General features: G+C 38.2%; 1 long non-coding RNA gene across 1 annotated transcript in view; it reads right to left on the reverse strand.

Moving 5' to 3' along the window:
- Window positions 1-1,023: 1,023 nt before the first annotated feature.
- Window positions 1,024-20,114, reverse strand: part of LOC131396712 (uncharacterized) — a 59,447-nt gene continuing 40,356 nt past the window's right edge. Inside the window, exon 5 of the long non-coding RNA XR_009216674.1 lies at window positions 1,024-1,379. This is a non-coding gene — a long non-coding RNA (uncharacterized LOC131396712). The remainder of the gene's footprint in view (window positions 1,380-20,114) is intronic.

The raw sequence follows: 20,114 nt of genomic DNA on the forward strand, positions 1-20,114 counted from the left end.
GGATACTCTACTGGCTAAATTTTTACAGTTAATTTTCATTTATTTGCCCATCATCCACTGTCTACAATATTGTCTATGAAATATTAGGGCTATTTCGAAAAATACAGAATTTTTTTAAGCATGCAAACACATCACTTGTTTTAAAGCATGCATCAGCCAGTGATATGTGTACTTTTTAAGGACAAATGCAAAGTTGTGTATTTAAGCTTAAAACAATATGATTAGATTTATTCATCCCCTTATTCAATAAGCGTGTATTAAATATCCACTGTGTCCCTGGAACCGAGCTAAGCTCTAGGAATACAAAGACAAATAAAACAGTCTCTCAAGTAGTTCATAGCCTAGTGCACCTGTATGTCTGTGGGATACCTGACACATCAATAGCAGATAGTGGTTCAATATTAGGGTGATCAAAATAAGGTTTTGAAAGTGAAAGGGGGCACCATTAATAATTATGCCTAAGGCACAATTTGGGACTGTCCTAGGCAGTCCAGACTATGGTCACTCTGGGACAAAATATAAAGTGTCCTATGGTATCCACTTTACCTCCAAATTCAAGGATTGATATTCCAACCAAATTGGACTGCTTGTAGAAAGATGTCACAGTTGACAAGATGATAGTCTGTATTTCATGGTGCAATCTTATTTCCTTGTGGTTTTATTTATCCCAAAACATTCTCTTATAGAAGCATATTTCTATGCTTAGTAAAAGAAACATAGACGAACAAGAAAATGTTTTGAGGAAAAGTGTCCAAGACAGTGAAGGTCATGCAAGATGTGTCATTTGAGAAATGGCTGAATAAACAACAACACTGGATGGGAAACATGATTTGCATGATATCTGACCTCAAACACTTGAGGGAGCATCCTTTTTAAGTGGGAAGGGGCAAATGCTGTACTCCAGAGAGCAGAGCCTAGACAGATCAATGTTTTTAAAATCCAAGGAAACAAATTTGAATTCACTGTAAGGAACAACTTTAATACTTATTGGCAACAGAATAGATTGCCAAGTGAGAAAGAAAGTACATCAACACAAGGAGTGTACAAGTCAAAGCTCAGTCCCAATCAGTGGTGTTACAGAGGAGTTTGATGCTCCAGGTGGTGCTGGGAATTTCCTCCAGTGAAATGGCTGCTATTTCTGCATGGCCAGCACCCTATTCCTTCTTCTGGTTATGGCATCCCAATGTTCTTTGTTGAACCACCTCTCCTGCACTTCTATGAGGTTTGAGGTCTGATAGAGCTGAAGTCATCCTCAGGTTTCAGCAATGGGAATGTGATGCTGATATAGGCATTCAGTGCCTCTCATCTTCTTGGCCAAAAATGGTACATGGGTCATGATGCTGGGTAAATCTAAGTCAGTCCTAAGACTCTTTTAGAAACTGTTGAGAAAAAGAAATTCTTTCTTTGACAGGGTTGCTGGAAGGATAAGATGTAGTCCTGAAACTTCTGGCAGCCATCTTGTTAGTAATAGGGGAGGGCTTGCCTGAGAATGGAGCCAATACAGAGGGAAGTACAGCCAAGCAGTGGAGAGAGGCAGACTCAGTCCTGGCGTTTTATTTTAACCCCCACAATGCAGCAATGCCTTCAGCCAGACTAACCCTGGATTTTTCAATTCTGTGTGCCAACACAATCCTGTTTTTATTTAAGCCAGTTTGAATTGAGTTTCTATTATTTGAAACAGAAAAAATCCTGAATAATACAGGTCCCTTCCAACAAAACAAAACTTGATTACATGGTCATGTAGTCTGTTAATCTTGCTTGGCAGATCTCTAGTAATTTCTAGTAGATTTCTAGCATTTCTAGTAATGCTTTAGATGCAGTTAATTGCTATAAGTACTTGGAAATTATAAAACCTCATGTTTTTAAAAATTGGTGTTTTACATTGACATACTCCTTCCTCCCATTTCATTTGAATTAATAAGATTTTATCGCACAGTGTGCACTTTATCTCAACCTGGTGATCCTCAACCTACAGCTCCTAAAAGTAGCGATGAAAGGCATATATGTTATTTTGAATATTTTTTAACTGATGAATATTATAATTTTATCTGACCTAAAGTTGCACAGACTTAATAAATGCATTTTGCTTAATTTTAAAATATAAAGTTCATGACTGACTTTTAAAAACAGATTTTTTTAAAAAAGGGATTGTTTGAAAGGCATTTTTAAAAGGGATTTATAACAATGGCACAATGTTGGAGACCACCACAACAGATGCGATATTAGTTGAGATTCTTGATTTTTAACAATTTTGGCTAGAGTTAAGCACGAAAGGAGTTTATTAAAAGGATATTAGAGAGTTTACAGATGCACTGGAGGACTAGAGAGCCCAATTTCAGGCTAAGAATCCAAAGGAAAAGCTCCAAACTAAGTCTCAACCTTGTTGTTCATAAGGAAATATTTGTTGTCATTGCCACGGTCACACACAGAAAGAATGCTGTTCTTGGTTTCTTGCATCACTAACTCCTTGGTCAAAGTCCAGCTCAGAACCTAAGTCTCATGAGAGAGTTCTATCTTCAAGGGAAGCTGCTAAGTGTCTAAGATTCTCAGCCTCTATAGCAATAGAGTCTCTTTGCCCCACACCAAGACTCCTAAGAGGAGAATTCCCCAAATATAGAAAGGGGCTTGGTTGCTATGTAGCCAAAATGAATCACAAATGTCCATTATAAGCCAAACCTTGGGCAGCCCAATATCAACTTACAAGCTTCTCCTCATACTTAAAGTTCCAGAAAAAAATGCTCCCACTTAACCTAAAGTAACTGTCTTCCCCATTTAAAGGGAATGAACTGAAGTCTTAATCCAATTGAAATCCAGACTTTCTGGAAGATATCCAATTCTCCTGGAGTTGTGCCATGGTCTTGTCTCAATATTCTATAAACTATGTACATTAGTACATGTAAAGTTAACTACCACTAAAATACACTATATAAATCACAGGAGAAATGGAGGGAAAATGTAGGGAAACCTGATAAAATATAGCTACACAGTAAAGAAAATATGGGTAGATGCTACAGTCCTTATTTCTGCAACTCATCTTTGGTGCTGTATTTGTAGTGTTGACTTGCCTCCTCTACTATCAATTTCATGTTTCTTTTGCCCTCAGCTAAGGGTTTCATCCCTGAGAAAGCTGACCCCTTGACCATCTTTTCTGTATTGGATTGTTGTGGATTTCCATTAATCTTTAACACTGGAAATGGCAGTATTAAGAGGCACCTCAGAAGATCACTGAGTTTCCATTAACACCTTTTTGATTCCATTGTGTAATAGCAACACTATTTCCCCATGATAGCTAGGATCAATCATTCCTGTCATACCATAATCCTCTTTTTGACTATTCATCATGTGGTTTCAGAATTGGAAATGGGAAAGTGGCAATGTCATCTTCCAATTCAATCATACCAATCTTTGCTTGATGCCCTTTGGAAGCAGCCCTCCCTTGCTTACGAAGACACCTAAACCAGTGGAGCGTAAAGGGACTGGAGTAGGAAGCAAAATTTTTGTGCATGACACAAATTTGTGAGAGATGTCACTCCCAGTTCTGCCCCTTGCTTACCAGATTCATGTATTCTGGCTATGGAAGCATCAGTACTATAAATGGTCACTGGGTCAGGGCATATACCATATCTTATAGACTAGTACCTCAACTTCACACAGTGTTGTCTCCTAGCTGGCACCGAACTGAATATTTGGTATGCCATTCCAAAATTCTGTAAGGTCAACTGCTGCTGGAAAATGGGAATGCATAGTTAAGCCAGTAATCCCATCAACATTAGTCCACTTTCTTACTTCCTTCACCATGAAATAAGTTATGTTGTATGGTACTTCATGATGCAGAATATATTTGGTAAATCTATGAATGGTAATTCTGGCAGAAACATGGTGGGCAGGAAAAGCAAATACAAATACAGAATAATCGTCTAATCATCTGTTCCAAAATAATTGCACCCTCCATTATGAAAGGAGTCCAATATAATCAACAGGCCACCAGGAGGCTGGCTGGTCTCCAGACAGTATGAAAACTGAAATGTTGGTAGTTCAAGCACAGGTTGGGGCAATATCATCTTGAAATATGGTTAGCAGTTTTCTTCTCAGTGCCAGTTCTGATTTGGGGTGTTTGGGGGAAATTTTCTTGATTACTTAGGCCAGATTCTTCAGCTCTCCCAATGATTCTGTGAGCTAGTCAATATGCTATTGTACTGCTTAATTCAACTAGAGTTAATTTCAAGTGCTTTTAACTAAGTAATAAGTAACCTTCCTAAAATAGATGCTTTTATAAAAGTTGGTTATGAATCAACATACCACAAATTGAATATTCATCTAACTGCTTATTCCAAATCACTAAATGACTAATAGGCATCTCAGTCTTAACATGTCCAAAATATAATTCTTGATTTTCCCACCAGACTCCTTTCCTCACCTAGTCCTCTCTATCTTAGCTTATGATGCTTAGACCCAAAACTATGGTCTTTTCTTTCTTACTTCCTCTCATTCTTTTATCCACCCACATTTAGCAAGTCCTTACAGCTTTGCTTTCAAAATGTGCTCTGAATCCACATATCATCCCAATTTCCACCACTGTCATCCTATTCAGAGTCTTTCTTATCTCTCACCTGAACAATTGCCTTAGATGTATAACTAGTCTCTCTGTTTTACTCTTTCTTCCATATGGTCTGTTTGGTACACAGCAGTCAAAGTGATATTCTAAACATTTAAGTCAGATCATATCATTGCTGTTATGGACTGTTTTTGTCTTCCCAAAATTCATATGTTGAATCTCTAACCCCTAGTATGGCTATATTTGGAGATGGGGCCTCTAAGGAATAACTAAGATTAGGTGAAGTCATAAGGATGGGGCCCTAATCCAATGTGATTAGTGTCTTTATAAGAAGAGATACCACTAACAACAAAATATCTGAAAAAGAAATAAACAATTTATGATAGCATCAAAAACAATAAAATAACCAGAAGTAAGTTTAACCAAGAAGGTGAAAGACCTGTACACTGAAAACTATAAGACTGATGAAAGAAATTGAGGAAGACACAAACAAATGGAAAGATATCCTATGTTCATAGACTGGAAGAATTAATATTGTCAAAACGCCCATCCTACCCAAAGCCATCTATAGATTCAATGCAATCCCTTTCAAAATTCCAATGGCATTTTTCACAGAAATAGAAAAAAATCCTAAAATTCGTATGGAACCACAAAAGATCTCGAACAGCCAAAGCAATCCTGAGAAAGAAGAACAAAGCTGGAGGCATCACACTTCCTGATTTCAAACTATATTACAATGTTATAGTAATCAAAACAGTGTGGTACTGACATAAAAATAGACAGACCAATGGAACAGAATCAAGAGCCCAAAAATAAACCCTCACATATACGGTCAACTAATATTTGATAAGGGAGACAGGAATACTCAATGGGGAAAAGATAGTCTCTTCAATAAATGGTGGGAAAACTGGATAACTACAAGCAGAAGAATGAAATTGGACCCCATCTTACACCACTCACAAAAATTAACTCAAAATGGGCCTTAGCCTCCAGAACTGTGAGAAACTAAATTTTTGTTGTTTAAGCCACCCAGTCTGTAGCTCAAGCTGACTAATACAACTCCCCACCTTCACACACAGATTAAAACCCAGAATTCTCATCATTACCTAAAGGGCCCAACATTATCCTAATTTGTCTGTGACCAACCTCTCCCACATTCACTTAGCACCCAGCACACTGGCCCTTCTTGATATTCTTTAAGCACACCGTGCCCAGTTCATTTCCAACTCAAGGGCTGTGCGCTTGCTTTCTTTCTGGTTGAGTCAGCTTTCCCAGTCCTTCTTACATCTCAGTCCCTCACTTCGTTCTCATCTCTGAATAAAATCCTCTCTTCCCAACGGTCTTCTCCGATCACCTTGTCGAAAACAGCAACTGCCACTGCCAATTGTGCCCCATCACTCTATCTTCTCTCTCTTTTCTATTCTTCTTCATAATGCTTATCCCCACCTAAAATTATCTATTTATCATTTTACTTGTTTTTCAAAAATATCTTCCCCACTAGAAGATAAACTCTGTGAGGACAAGAATCTAGTCTGTCTTGTATACCACTGTATTCTAGACACATTCTTATGGAAAATTTTAGCCTTCCAGACATTGTTTTTTAAAAGCCATATGTGATTCAAAAAAAATTTGCACATGAAACAACAGGCAAAGTTTTTAAAACTACATTTTAAACAGAATAATAAAAACTTTCTAAGAAAAATCAATAACATTTTAAATCAAACAATGTGCTAAAAATACAACACAGCAGAGTAATACATAGCATGGCTTTGCCAGAAATACATAGAAAGGGAAAGCCCTCGGCTTACTATTTATGATAGAAACATCCAAAAACTTCTTTTTAATGGACTATAAAAAGATAGGTGTTCAAATATAGTTGCCTTGAACAATTTCTCATCCTACACTTATAGCTTGACCCCGGTGGCCTTGCCCCAAGAATTTTTGTTTCTGATAATGAAGCATAGTGGAAAACGAAAAAAAAGGTGTGTACCTGTGATATCCTTAGGTTGACAGTGTAATTAAGATTAGCAGCTGGAGAAAAAGAAAACCCCAGCTAGAGATTTCTTTACTTTAGTAACTTCTCCCTCCTCCACTCCTAAAGCCGGTGAGCAAGGCTGCGAGGCAGGTTGCTCACACACACAGCTTAGCCAAGAACGGGTGGCATAGAGCAACCGGGAAGACAGGTTTAAATTGGCAATGTCATTTTCCTGATTTGATCCTGTGACTGGAGCATCCTGCTTTGGGAACCGGGTCGGTCAATCCGCAGGTGTTTATTCAGTGCTTACTTTGTGTCCGGAATGCTGTTAACTCAGAAGGACAACAGGCAAAGGCAAAATAACAAAATTAAAGATTAAAAAAGTATGTTACACTAAAGAAAGTTTCAGTACCACTAAAAGTAGGAAATAATTATATGTTCACAGATATATGAAGTAAAGACTCATCCACAGCTATAATCTATTGATTTAAACCAAATGTACCTATAGAATATATGCTAAATACATTGGATAAATATATACTTTAAAACTTTTTAATTGTTATTAGCCAGTGAGAACTATAGGGACGGCATAGCTGTTTATTTTAACAATAGAAAATTCCATACATCACCCCTCCCCCAAAAGTTCTCATTCCTTTCAAAATTAGATGGTTATTTGAAAACATTTAAAAACTCAAATATGAGGTACAGTCAAGCATTATCAGGTAGCGCCTAGAATTGTCGTGATTCCTAAATGCACTCCAATGGCAAAAAGAAGGTGGTGTCAAGGCCTCCATCAAAGAAGAATCAGTCCCCATGATGGCCTGATGTTCACACTCAGAGGGGATCTCACCTGCTGTCCCAGCTCCTTTCACATCCTTAACCTTCAAACCTCCACTGGCCTTGCACCCCTACTTCTGGTTCAGGAGAGACTAGACCAGGCCATGTGCACATATCTGCAGAAATGTCACAGCCTCAAATATTTTATGTGTGGATCAAGTCCTCATAACCACGAACCCTTGATGTGTAAAACCACTATGGTTTTGCACCATCAGATATAGATCAGTAAAGTTGCTGAGATCAAGTGGCTACTTTTCACATCCTCTGGCTTCTTAGCAGTGACTATATCTCCTACCTCACAGAGGAGAACTGCAGTGAACAGATGTGTAACCAGTCCATGACTCATTTCTCTTTTCTTCTGTCTCAAGAGTTTGCTCCTCCACTAAAAGTTAATTCTTCTCGGTTCTAAAGCAGATCCTCTACTCTCTCGTGCAATATTTTGTTTCATAAATCGTTTCCTTAAAAACTATATTTCAATATCACCCTCCTTTTCCTATAAAACAGATTAAGTCTCACTATAAGAAAATAAATAAAATACTCTTCCTCAATTCTGCACCCACTTCATATCTGGCCTCCCTGTTCCTCTTCCCCTCTGCTCTTTCACAGCCAAGTTCCACAAAAGAGTGGTCTTCAATCTCTGGCTACATTTCGTTCATCCCAATTTCGCCTCAATCTCCAGCTACTTTCCTTTATAGCTCAGGTTCTCACATTTCTCTGGCAAAACTCATCAAAGACTTTCCTATTTCCCAATCCCTTGAGTTTCTTTCAGCTCTCACCTTAATTAAATTATCTACTGTTTCTGCTGTGGACTGCTTCCTCCTTGAAACTCTTGCCTCCCTTGTTTCCAGAGACAATTTCTCTGACCACTCCTTCTTTGTCTTCTTTTTACTGATGCCTGCTATTTAAATTTTGGTGTTTCTTTTTTATTACTCTACAGTGATTTCCTAGGAAATTGTATGTGCTGATAACTCCTAGCTCTATATATCCTTCCCTGCCTTTATACATCCATCCCATATTTATCCCCACGCATCTAGCTCCCGCTTCTCTATGTAGCTCCCAGATAAATCAAACTCAACGTGTCCCAAGCAGAGATCATCTTTCTCTCAAAACTTCGTCCTGGGGCCGGCCCCGTGGCATAGCAGTTAAGTGCGTGCGCTCCGCTGCTGGCAGCCTGGCCTGGGGTTCAGATCCCAGGCACACATTGACGCGCCGCTTGTCAGGCCATGCTGTGGCAGCGTCCCACGTAAAGTGGAGGAAGATGGGCACGGATGTTAGCTCAGGGCCAGTCTTCCTCAGCAAAAAGAGGAGCATTGGCATGGATATTATCTCAGGGCTGATCTTCTTCACCAAAACAAAACAAAACAAAAAAACTTCATCCTCAGTCTATTTCCTTATTTTAACAAATGGCACTGCTACTTCTATGCCAAATGGTTTCTTGTCTTCTGTATTTTTATCTGTTCTGTTCCCTCTACTGAGGTTACACTTTTGTCCCACTTGTCTGCCTAAGAAAGCTGATTCATCTTTAAGTTTGAGAATCTCTGTCATGAAGCATTACCAGCCCAGCCCAGTAAAAGTAACCACTGACAGCCACCTCCTGACCCTAAAGAGATCTCTAGAATAGTATGTGTAGCACCGAAGTGTGAAGGAGAAGCATGTTCCAGGGAGAGGGAAGAGCACATAGGAAAGCCCTAAGATAAGAAGGAGATTGGGGCTTTTGAGGGATCACAAGAGCTCATTGTGGCTGGAACACTGAGTCAAAGGGACAGTGGCATAAGAAACAATTGAAGAAGGTGGGGTCCTAATCAAGCAGGGCCTTATAGGCTATGGTAAAGATTTTTGCATTCTATCCTAACTACAATGGGAAGCCAAGAACTTTTCTAAGGCTGGAAGTGACAAGATCTAAATTAGGATTTAAAATGATCTCTACAGCTAGATTTCAGAGAAACAAGATTATTAGAGAGGCAATTAGTTAGGAAGACATCACAATAATCCAGCTGAAAAACAATAGTCACTTAGCCTGGGGTGGTAGTAGGAATGATAGAGAACAGAGTCAACATTTTTGACAAATTCTCTTTTACAAGCAAACAAATGAGACGATGTTGTTTGATTAAACTAATAATCTGTTTCAGGATGTTCCATGGTCATTACTGGCTGCATCCTGTGACCATCTGGAGACCAGAATGACCAGCCAAGCCCTGGGTCTTCACGCACACACACAAAAACAACTTTTACAAAATTCATTGGCACGTTTCTCAAAGTCTGCTGTGTTCTTTGAACTCTCCTGACCTTGGGAAAATGCTTTGCCCACAGAAAACTTTTCAGCCAATTGAGCTTGGACTCTTCTTAAAGGTCACATGGACTCTTGTATTAAAAATACTATTTTGTACATTTCTATTTCCTTTGACGGCTTCAGATTCTACATTTCTCTCATGGAACATACAAAGAATAAAGGGAGATGTGTAAAAACACTGGGTTTTAGGGGCCAAACTAGTCTAGCTCTCAATTCAATGCTATAGACCTAGTTGCAAAAACACTTTGTTATGAAATCAGTTATGCAATGTCATTCCATAAATATTTGTTGAAAACTGATTGTAGTCTCAGATCCATGCTAGATATTATGGATGACAAAGCCATTGCCCTCTGAGGAACTCACTCTCAGACTATGAGATGGAGACTTTTGTTAATAATTCAGCAATTTAAACCCTACATACACATGCACACACACACACATATACACACAGAGATAACTCAGTTTTCAAAATATATAAGAGAGATAGAAGTATAGCTTTATTTACTACTAGCTTTATATAATCAAAACTAAGTGAAAAAATAAAGTATTTTCTAATGGATTTTAATATCATCTATTATAAATCTGGATAATCTGAATTCATCTTCCCACTATCCAACCCATACCTGCTAATTAGTTACCAATTTTCTCTTAACTTGCTTCTACAGTGGATTCCTATGTTTCCTTTATAAGAACTAAAGGTTATAAGTTATAAGAACTAAAGGTTATAAGAACTATAAGGTTAACTAAATATGGAAAGTTGTTGAAAATGAAAGCATAGCTATGTGGGAATATAAATTTCCCTGAGACTTCCTTTAAATATTTTTAAAGAAACTCTTAGTAATAATGTGGATTCCAAAATAAGGGAGGAAAACCATCATATTTCATTTTATTGTTGAAAATTGTGCTATCTCTGGGACTTTTAGGGACGACTGAGTTTGTTCCTAAAAGTCAGGTTAGTTAATGGTAACTCATCTGACTCTGTAGAAAGTTACCATTTCCTGTTAGCTAAAATGTTAACAAGATATTTTCTTAATTATTTGTACTAAGTTGAGAAGTGAGATCTGAAACATACTTTCAATGCTTACTACAATGCTTACTAAACTATGTGAAAGTGAGTAACATTTTTTATGCCAGGTTTGTCTGTACATCTTCTCTGTTTCTGATTTTAAAGGTTACTGTGATATCTCATGTAGAGTAGAATCCTGAAATTTTTCAATCATTGGAACTTCTCCACCAATCTTTGTGTTCATTCCTTCATTCATTTATTCAGCAAATATATCTATCACGTGCCAGTCGGTGAGAGGACACAGCAGTGGAGATACAGTAATGAACGAACAGAAAATGCCCTTGCCTAGATAGGCCTGCATGTTCTAGTGGATGGAAATAGTATAAGAACAGTCAGAAAAATATATAGTGTGACATACGGTGATAAGTGCATGGAGAAAAAATAACCCGAGGAAGGGGATACAGATTATTGATTAATAATAAAATGGTAATTACAAGAAGAAGCCCACTTATCATCTGGATATTACAGTTGCCTTACATATTTGAATATACATCTGTTTATTACTTGTAAATATTTACAATAGCTAGGATGCCCTATGGGTTCATATTATATTTAAAATAACTGGTTTTTAAAATAACTGGTTCTACATATTGTATATAATCAATCAAATACATATTGAAGATGAGCTATAATAATAGTGAGTTTTACCTTGTAGAGTTCCACTGTGGAACTCAACTGGGGTCAAATTATAGCATCTTAAAACTCTGTTTTCATTTCTCTGAAGTAAAGACTGGCTTTTGTTGGCTCTACAAAGTGGAGAATATAATAAACTGGTTCCTGTCTATGTATATACATTTACTTTCCAGACTACACCAACTTACACCCTACATTTGAAGGTCTTTGGGCCCTTCCTATCAGGTTTGGCTGAAGTTCTAGGGAACATTGTTCTTGTTTCAAATTAGGATGACATGGAGCAGACTAGAACAATGGGACTTGATTAGATACTCATTTGATCACATTGATATCACTTTTATAAACATACTAGATTCCTTAGGACTTCCCATACCTTAAAATTCCTAGCAGACTGTTTCCAAATTTTCCAAAACTAATTAATCTCACAAAAGATGAAAATACTCTTCAAATACATGACATTTTGAATAATATTTTCCAATTCTAAATCTGACTAGTCACCCTGAACTCCACTTCCAAATTCCATTGTCTTCCTACAACTAAAACCACATCCATGATTCCTTTTTTGTTTCCCCTAAACAGTGATGTGCTAACAGCTGGCTTTCCAGGGTAAGAAGACCTGATTTATAGTGTTTTCCCATTCCTGTAGTGTAAGTACTCCTGCCATGGCTGATTTTGAACTATCAATATGATGTCACTGAAAGTAGAGTTGGAAAGACGTGCTCACGGTTGGTTCTCGTGAGTCAGTCTGCACCAGCTCTAGCACGCCATTAATATACCTCTTTATAGCCCACTGCAAGGCACACGGAATTTGAACTGTGAAAAATGTTTGTTTAACTGTTGCAGGCAGCTTTTTGGGTAGTAGTTGAGAAGACTGGGAGTAAGATATTTGGATCTGGAATCTAGCTTATAAACAAGACAACTGCCAAGGTACAGTCTTTTTTAGTATCAATAATAATGACTATGAATGATAATTTTACGCCTCAAAAGAAAGAACTAAAGATTTTGTTTTTTTGTTGTTGTGAGATCAGCCCTGTGCTAACATCTGCCAATCCTCCTCTTTTTTTTGCTGAGGAAGACTGGCCCTGGGCTAACATCCGTGCCCATCTTCCTCCACTTTATATGGGACGCCGCCACAGCATGGCTTGACAAGCAGTGGGGCGGTGTGCACCCGGAATCTGAACGGGGGAACCCAGGGCTGCCGGAGCGGATCGTGCGCACTTAACTGCTTGCGCCACCGTGCCGGCCCCTAAAGATTTATTTGAATTATAAATTTCTGATGTTTAAACCCCTCCAAATACATCCTTAATTGATAAAAAAAAAAAAAAAAACTATTATTTTTCATTGACAGGTAAAGACTTTATGAAACTTTGTTCTTGCCATCCCTACACAGAAGTACTAGCCAGTGCACTATCAGCTGGCTAGCACATGATTAACGTAAAAGGTATTATAAAATTAGCAATATTTAATTATATTGATGTGAGGGTATTTTCATCGTTGAAGGAGAAAAGTGTGTTTTTCTTGAAGTTAACTCAAAATGAGCCATTTTGAAATTTTATACAAAAGCCCCAATAACAAGTGTTTCAGACAATCTGGCAAACTGAGTTTAGAAATAGCAACATTGTAAACTTCCAAAATATTGCACAATACATTAAGTTCCATTTCATGCTTGTAAATTACACATGAAATCACACCAACAAACAATTTTTTGTCATTGCACAGATATGCGTAACCTTCCAATTGCAGTCCTTGTACATGCCTGGGAGATGGTAGATTATCAACAAGGGCCTTTGAGTAGGTATCGCTGATGGTGGCATGCAAACACAAACAATATATACATACAGAATGTTGCCTGGTAATGAATAAACTACTCAGAAAATATGTGTCAATCAATATCACACTTATTAGAAATATATGAGATTTTTCATTTCAACTATTAATTACCTGAATTATTAATTGGAGATAGACCAAAATATGATATTTTTTTCCATTACATTTTTAGACAGGCATTAACTTGTTTAATTATTTCCATCTACATATCTCCTATAAAATTATCGGAAAAATGGAGGAAAAAAAACATTTAATTTTATTGGCTCGTCAATCCCAAAATTTTTAAATGGTTTTCTCACAGACTCGCCAAAACTATCCATCAAACCCTAGTTTAAAACTCTTTTTGGTCTTACCTCAAAGGAAACCGATCTTAATAATAATAATACTTTTAATTTTAAAGATGTTTGTTCTAATGATTCTAGAATTATTATCCCCATTTTACACATGTGGAAAGAAAGAAAGCTAGTGACGTGTGACTAATCAGAACTCAAATGCAGATTTTTTTTTTTTTACCACAAATTCAAAGCATTTTATAAGCACTCGGAAAACAGTATATATTTCAGATCCTATTGCTAGAGCCTTCTCTCCAAATTTTAAGTGTACAATATGAAGTTTCCTTTGAATGCTTTTTCCTTTTACCTTCTCAAATGTTGATGCTCTGAATGTTCCCATTTCTTTTTTTTTTTTTTTTTGTGAGGAAGTTCAGCCCTGAGCTAACATCCATGCCTATCTTCCTCCACTTTATATGGGACTCTGCCACAGCATGGCCTGGCAAGCGGTGAGTTGGTGTGCGCCCGGGATCCGAACCCAGGATGCCAGCAGTGAAGCGCGCACACTTAACCGCTAAGCCATGGGGCCGCCCCCCTGAATGTTTCCATTTCTTACATTACATTTTCTCCTGTGTGATATCGGTAGAACTCTTACCTTGTTCTCCATATGTGTTTTATTATTTTTTTTAATTACTATTTTTTTTGAGGAAGATCGGCCCTGAGCTAACATCTGCCAATCCTCCTCTTTTTGCTGAGGAAGACTGGCCCTGGGCTAACACCCATGCCCATCTTCCTCCACTTTATATGGGATGCCGCCACAGCATGGCTTGACAAGCGGTGTGTCAGTGCGCGCCAGGGATCCGAACCTGCGAACCCCGGGCCCCCGAAGCGGAGCGCCTGCACTTAAACACTTGGCCACCAGGCTGGCCCCTGTGTTTTAGTTATACTTGGCCTTTTGCATTTTCGCAGAAATTATAGACTCAGCTTATCAAGTTATACAAATACACACACTACAATTGGGATGAGAGGAAGAAAAGCGTGGTGAGGAAGGAAAATAGGAAAAGAGATGGGGTGATTTTGTGGGGCATGTGTCAAGTACCGTGGTCAAGAGATCCACAACTACAAACTTGTGTTACTCTGCTCAGTTGTATCCGGCAAAAGGAAGAAAAACAGAAAATAGATGCCCATTTTCCTCTAATAATTGAACTCCTCTATAGATAAAGTTGTTTCCCTGCAGTAGCTATCTCCATCACTATGTCTCCAAAGATGGCGATGCTGTTCCTTACCATTTGGGGTCATTGAAAGACAGACTAACATTAGAGTTAGAATTTCCTCATTCAATGGAAAAATCCATGCTTTGCACCAAGTAATTTCAAGGCTGTATGGTAGAGGAATGCAGTTAAATAACATTGGCTGGAAAAAGGACCAATACGCTTTGCTTTTTAATTCTTTCTGATGAGGCATTAGACTCATAAATGACCAAATTTCCAGAGACTTCCATTTTAGGGACCGTCAATCAGCAGCAGCATTGAGGAGCTAAATGTGTGCATGTCTGGACTCCAAGGCTGCTAAAAATGTTCAGCTGCCAAACAGATGGAGTGACTGTTTCGTCACCGGGCAGCTGAGGGGTAAATGAGGACAGCCAGGCTGGGTACCCTGCCACAGCTGCCTGTGTATGTTCACCTCACATCATAGGCTTCCTATCCCCCCAGTCAGCTCCATCTTTCCCTCCTTTATGCTTAATAAGTACTCATATATTTAAATATAACTTCTTTGTATATTTGTATATGTGTTTAGATGCATTTTACATTTCTTTTTGAGATAAAGCTTGTTAAAGTTAGAGATATCTCTTCTTCTTATAACTCAAATGATCTGACTCACTATAATGTGAACTATGGATTAGGGCGATGATGCAGAACAAGGAGTTGGCTGATTTCCTCAACTCTTAGGGGAGTGCACAGTAGACTGTGATCTACTAATTCTAAGAATTTTAGAGCTTCAGCTTTAATGGTTTAATACAAGTGATAAAAGACAAACTTGAGGACCCATTCAGTATAGAAATTCTTATTTGAGACCCTCTTCCAACGAAAAAACTTTTGTTCCCCTCAATGGGACAACTAAGAAAAACGGAACTAGTAAAGAAACATGCGTCCTTGGCCTTAACTCTGGATGAGGGTAGGAAGTCTTCCTTGATATTATTTAACCTCAAGCTAGCCTTCAATCTGAGTTTAGAGTCAGAATTTATACTCTCTGTATGGCTCAAAATGTCCAACCGAAAAATTTACATTCAAGTGGTCCTAGGTTGGCACTGTTCTCAGGTAGCATAGATAGAAGAAAATGTAGATGTTTTAAATCCAGGTCTCAAAGAGTTCTCGCAGATAAATTTCCAAGGAACAGGAGTACAGAATGAAAAATCTCAAAATATACAACAAAACAAGCCACTCTGAGCAGGAGAAACAAGAAAACAAAATGACATCACCACAACAGAATCAAACCCACAAAGGCTGTAGATACTGAAATTATAGGCTATGGAAAATATGATAAGCATGTTTAATGTGTTTTAAAAAATTATGTTGGTAGATTAACTGAAGGTAGGCCAAAGAGAGGAAGGGAGAGAGAAGAAAGTGGGAGAGGTTAAAACCAGAATTTAAGGATTTTTTTTAAACATAACTGAAGAAATTCCTATGGTAAGAGGTGAAATTGAACAAAAAATTTTTGCCAAAAAAAAAAAAATTATTTTGGGGCCAGCCCCATGGCCTAGTGGTTAAGTTCTGAGTGCTCTGCTTTGGCGGCCTGGGTTTGGTTCCTGAGTGCAGACTTACACCACTTGTCTGCAGCCATGCTGTGGTGGAGACCTGCATACAAAATAGAGGAAGATTGGCACAGATATTAGCTCAGGGTGAATCTTCCTAAAGCAAAAAAACAAAAAAATTATTTTTAAAAGAACTAAATAGAAATTCTAGAAAGAAAATATGTAATAATTAAAATTAGAAACTCTACATGCAGTTTAAAAGCAGTTTATACACACAGCTGAAGAGTGAATTAGAAGGCTAGATGATTAAAGAAATTACCCAGAATTCTACACAATGATATGTACATTAAAACTGTTATTAGAAGATAATATTTTAAAATGTAACTGAGAATATCCTAGGATAGATAAAAGATACAAATCTTCACATTCAGGAACACAAGGAACCCCAAGCAAGGTAAATGAAATCCACACCTAAACCTGTAGTTAAACTGCAGAACACCAAGAACAAAAATAAAGATTTACTCACAAGAACAAAAAGAATGGGAAATCTGAATAGGAATCTGAAAACTAGATGGATTTAACAGAACTTAAGAAGCTTGAGTACTCTAAAATGAGTACTCTAAAAACTCAAGAGCTTTTAGTACTCTAAAATGACAGTAGAGAAAGTGAAAAAAAGCAACCTGATATATACCTCAAAACCCACAAACAGCTCAGCAGTGGTAGTATCTGATAATTTGGGAAGTGGCCTTAAAAAGGAGGATTGACTCAATGTTTAAGAAGTAGTTAGATACCCAGAGCCTTACAACCCCATGTAGCCAGGGGATTGCCATTTTCCTACATCAGCAGAACACAAGAGAGGATAGAATAGAGTGTTTCTTGACTGGAGGGCTCAGGGCACAGTTGAGGGCAGGGCTGGCTAGCACACTGAAAACAGAGGGATTAAATTAAATGTTTATATGCTGGCTATTGAGATACCACCATTCCTCCACCAGCCTCCTGACTCTGAAACAGCAGCAGTCAGGTTTCACAGGCAAGGAAGGAGAAAGGAAGAATCTCTTCTGGGGAATCTTCCAGGTTTCATAAAAATATCCATAGGCACAGATGTCAGAGGTTACTCAATGAAATGGTTTAGCCCAAACACCTTGAGATAATCTCATGGTCAATAAGTCCCATGCGTGGACGTGGAACTCCAAACATCTTTCTAATGCCCCATTCTTAAGTAACAGCTAGCAGCCAAGGATCACTGTGAGCTATTGAGGAATGTGAGAAAGAGACACCAAAACAAAGAAACAGAAAAAAGCATTTTCAAGAAAACAGAAACCACACAAAAAAGAGAAAAATATTTTTTTAAGTAAGTTATTTATATATTCAGAGAGATAAATAAGATAATGCAGCTATAAAAGAAGAAGAAGATGCTTTATTAAAAGAACACATGGGAAAAAGGAGCTAGGTACCAAATCCACCCAGTTTTTCCCTCCTGTGTCTTTCTCCTTCATTACTCACACAGAACGCTTCACTTCTGACACTTCTGGCCACCAAACGTGTGTGGTTCCCCACCCCCCGCCCCCCGCAAGCAATTCCCCATGATGCCAGCTGGGTGTCCCGCAATTTAACTTAATTCTGACTCTATCTACCTGGAGATAGTGTCAGATCCCACATGTTAAGGGCTCAGTCCCACAAGACGGCTCCCACCCCACTTCAGATGCCAATCACAAGTAATAGGTCCTCAGGTTACCCACAACTTCTGTCCAATTTGGCTACAAATTGGAGCGTCTCATGACCTGCTCCTCAGGTTCAATTATTTTGCTAGAGTGGTTCACAGAACTCAGGGAAACACTTACATTTACCGTTTTATTAAAGGATATGATAAAAGATATACTCTCTGGAGGATAAAGGATAAACTCTCTGGAGAAGTGGAGGTGGAGCTGAAAATTCCAAGCTTCCCATCATAGCTTGGTCTTTCCGGTGACCAGCCTTTATCCAGGAGCCCACATACAGTGGTCTCATTAGAACAAAAGGTGCTCCTAGTGCTGTTATCACTTAGGAAATTACAAGGGTTTTAGGAGCTCTGTGCCCGGAACTGGGGGCGGATACTAATATATATATTTCTATTCTCTCTCAGAAGCCATTGGAAATTATAACATGATAGAAAGAAATTAGAAGGGCTTAAAGTTAGAATTAAGATAATTTCCCAGAAGGTAGAGCAAAAAGGCAAAGAGGTAAAAGATAAGACAGAAAATAAAAGCAAATTAAGACACCAGCCCAACATACCCAAAATTCAAATGAGTAGAATACATAGATAATTATCAAAAGAGTAATCTAATAACATCTTGTAGAGCAGAAGTTCATGAATTTCCAGATTGAAAGGGCTCACACAGTGTTCAGCACATGGATAAAAATAAACCCACACCAAGATGCATCACTGGGCAATTTCAAAACACCGTGGGCAAAGAGCTTCCATAGAGGGGGAAAAGCAAGTTACACACAAAGGATAAAGAATCAGAATGGCATCAGGTGGGTGAACAGCAACACCAGAAGCCAGAAGACAATGGATCAATGCCTTCAAAATTCTGAGGTAAAACTGTTTCCAACCTAGAATTCTATACTCAGTCAAACTATCAACATTAGGGAGAAAAACACAGGGGGCTCCTAAGATAGGAGCAATGCTTTATTTTTCAGGTTTGCTGGAAAGTGCATGACTATTCATTTTATTATTCTTTAAGTCAGGGTATGTTCTATATACTATTTAAGTTTTCTAATCTATCATATAATTTAAAAGAATAAAGAAAAATAGCAGGCATAGCAAAATGTTAGAACTTGATGGAGTTGAATGATGGGTGTGTGTATGTTTATGTTATTCTGTGTACTTTTGGTATACTTAATATATATTATGGTAAAATATTTTTAATTTTTTTTTTTTGGTGAGGAATATCAGCCCTGAGCTAACATCTGTGCTAATCCTCCTCTTTTTTTTTTTTTGCTGCTGAGGAAGGCCGGCTCTGAGCTAACATCTATTGCCAATGCTCCTCCTTTTTTTTTCCCCAAAGCCCCAGTAGATAATTGTATGTCATGGTTGCACATCCTTCTAGTTGCTGTATGTGGGACGCGGCCTCAGCATGGCTGGAGAAGCAGTGCGCTTGTGCGTGCCCGGGATCTGAACCCTGGCCGCCAGTAGCGGAGCGCACGCACTTAACCGCTAAGCCACGAGGCCAGCCCTAATTTTTTTTTTTAGAGAATAAAGGCTGGGAAGGGAGGTGGTGTAGAGAGAGAATGAGTGACAGCACACTAAAAGAATATTCCCTCTCTCCAGAATTGTAAAAAGACTGTTCTTAGTGGTGGGGTCTGATCCTTACCAACTTATCTTTATCATTTTTATAGGTATAGTCCTAAGCAGTTAGACTCAGTGAGTAGTCTATTCCACCTACAAAAGACCACAACTATGACCTTTTCTGGCAAATTGTAGACCTCTTGGCTTATTACATATGCCATTCAAAGTGCATGTTGGTCTTCAGGTATTCTACTGTAGAAATAGGCAGGCTGTCATGATCCTTCCAATGCTTCCACTATGTTCTTACAGTTTATTACCTTGTGTGGGCTTTGGGTTCAGACTAGCTGGGCTATAACCCTTTGTGATGCCTGGGGTAAATTTCTATCTTCTTTTTTAGTTTTCTCATCAGTATACTGGGAAAAATAATAGTATCTAACTTTAGGGATTTTGTGAGGATTACTGTTAGCTATTGTTATTACCACTCTTTGCAAGTGGCAGGGTTGTATTGTCATAAACTAAAAGTGGTCATTATAGTCTTCTAACACTGATAAATAAATGCATGGTGACCATTTTTACTTGTGAGCTTAGGTATAAATGTAGTCACACTGCAGAGAGAGAATAAAATAATCCTAAAACAAATAC

Source organism: Diceros bicornis, chromosome 1 (assembly GCF_020826845.1).
Source record: "Diceros bicornis minor isolate mBicDic1 chromosome 1, mDicBic1.mat.cur, whole genome shotgun sequence".
NCBI lineage: Eukaryota > Metazoa > Chordata > Mammalia > Perissodactyla > Rhinocerotidae > Diceros > Diceros bicornis.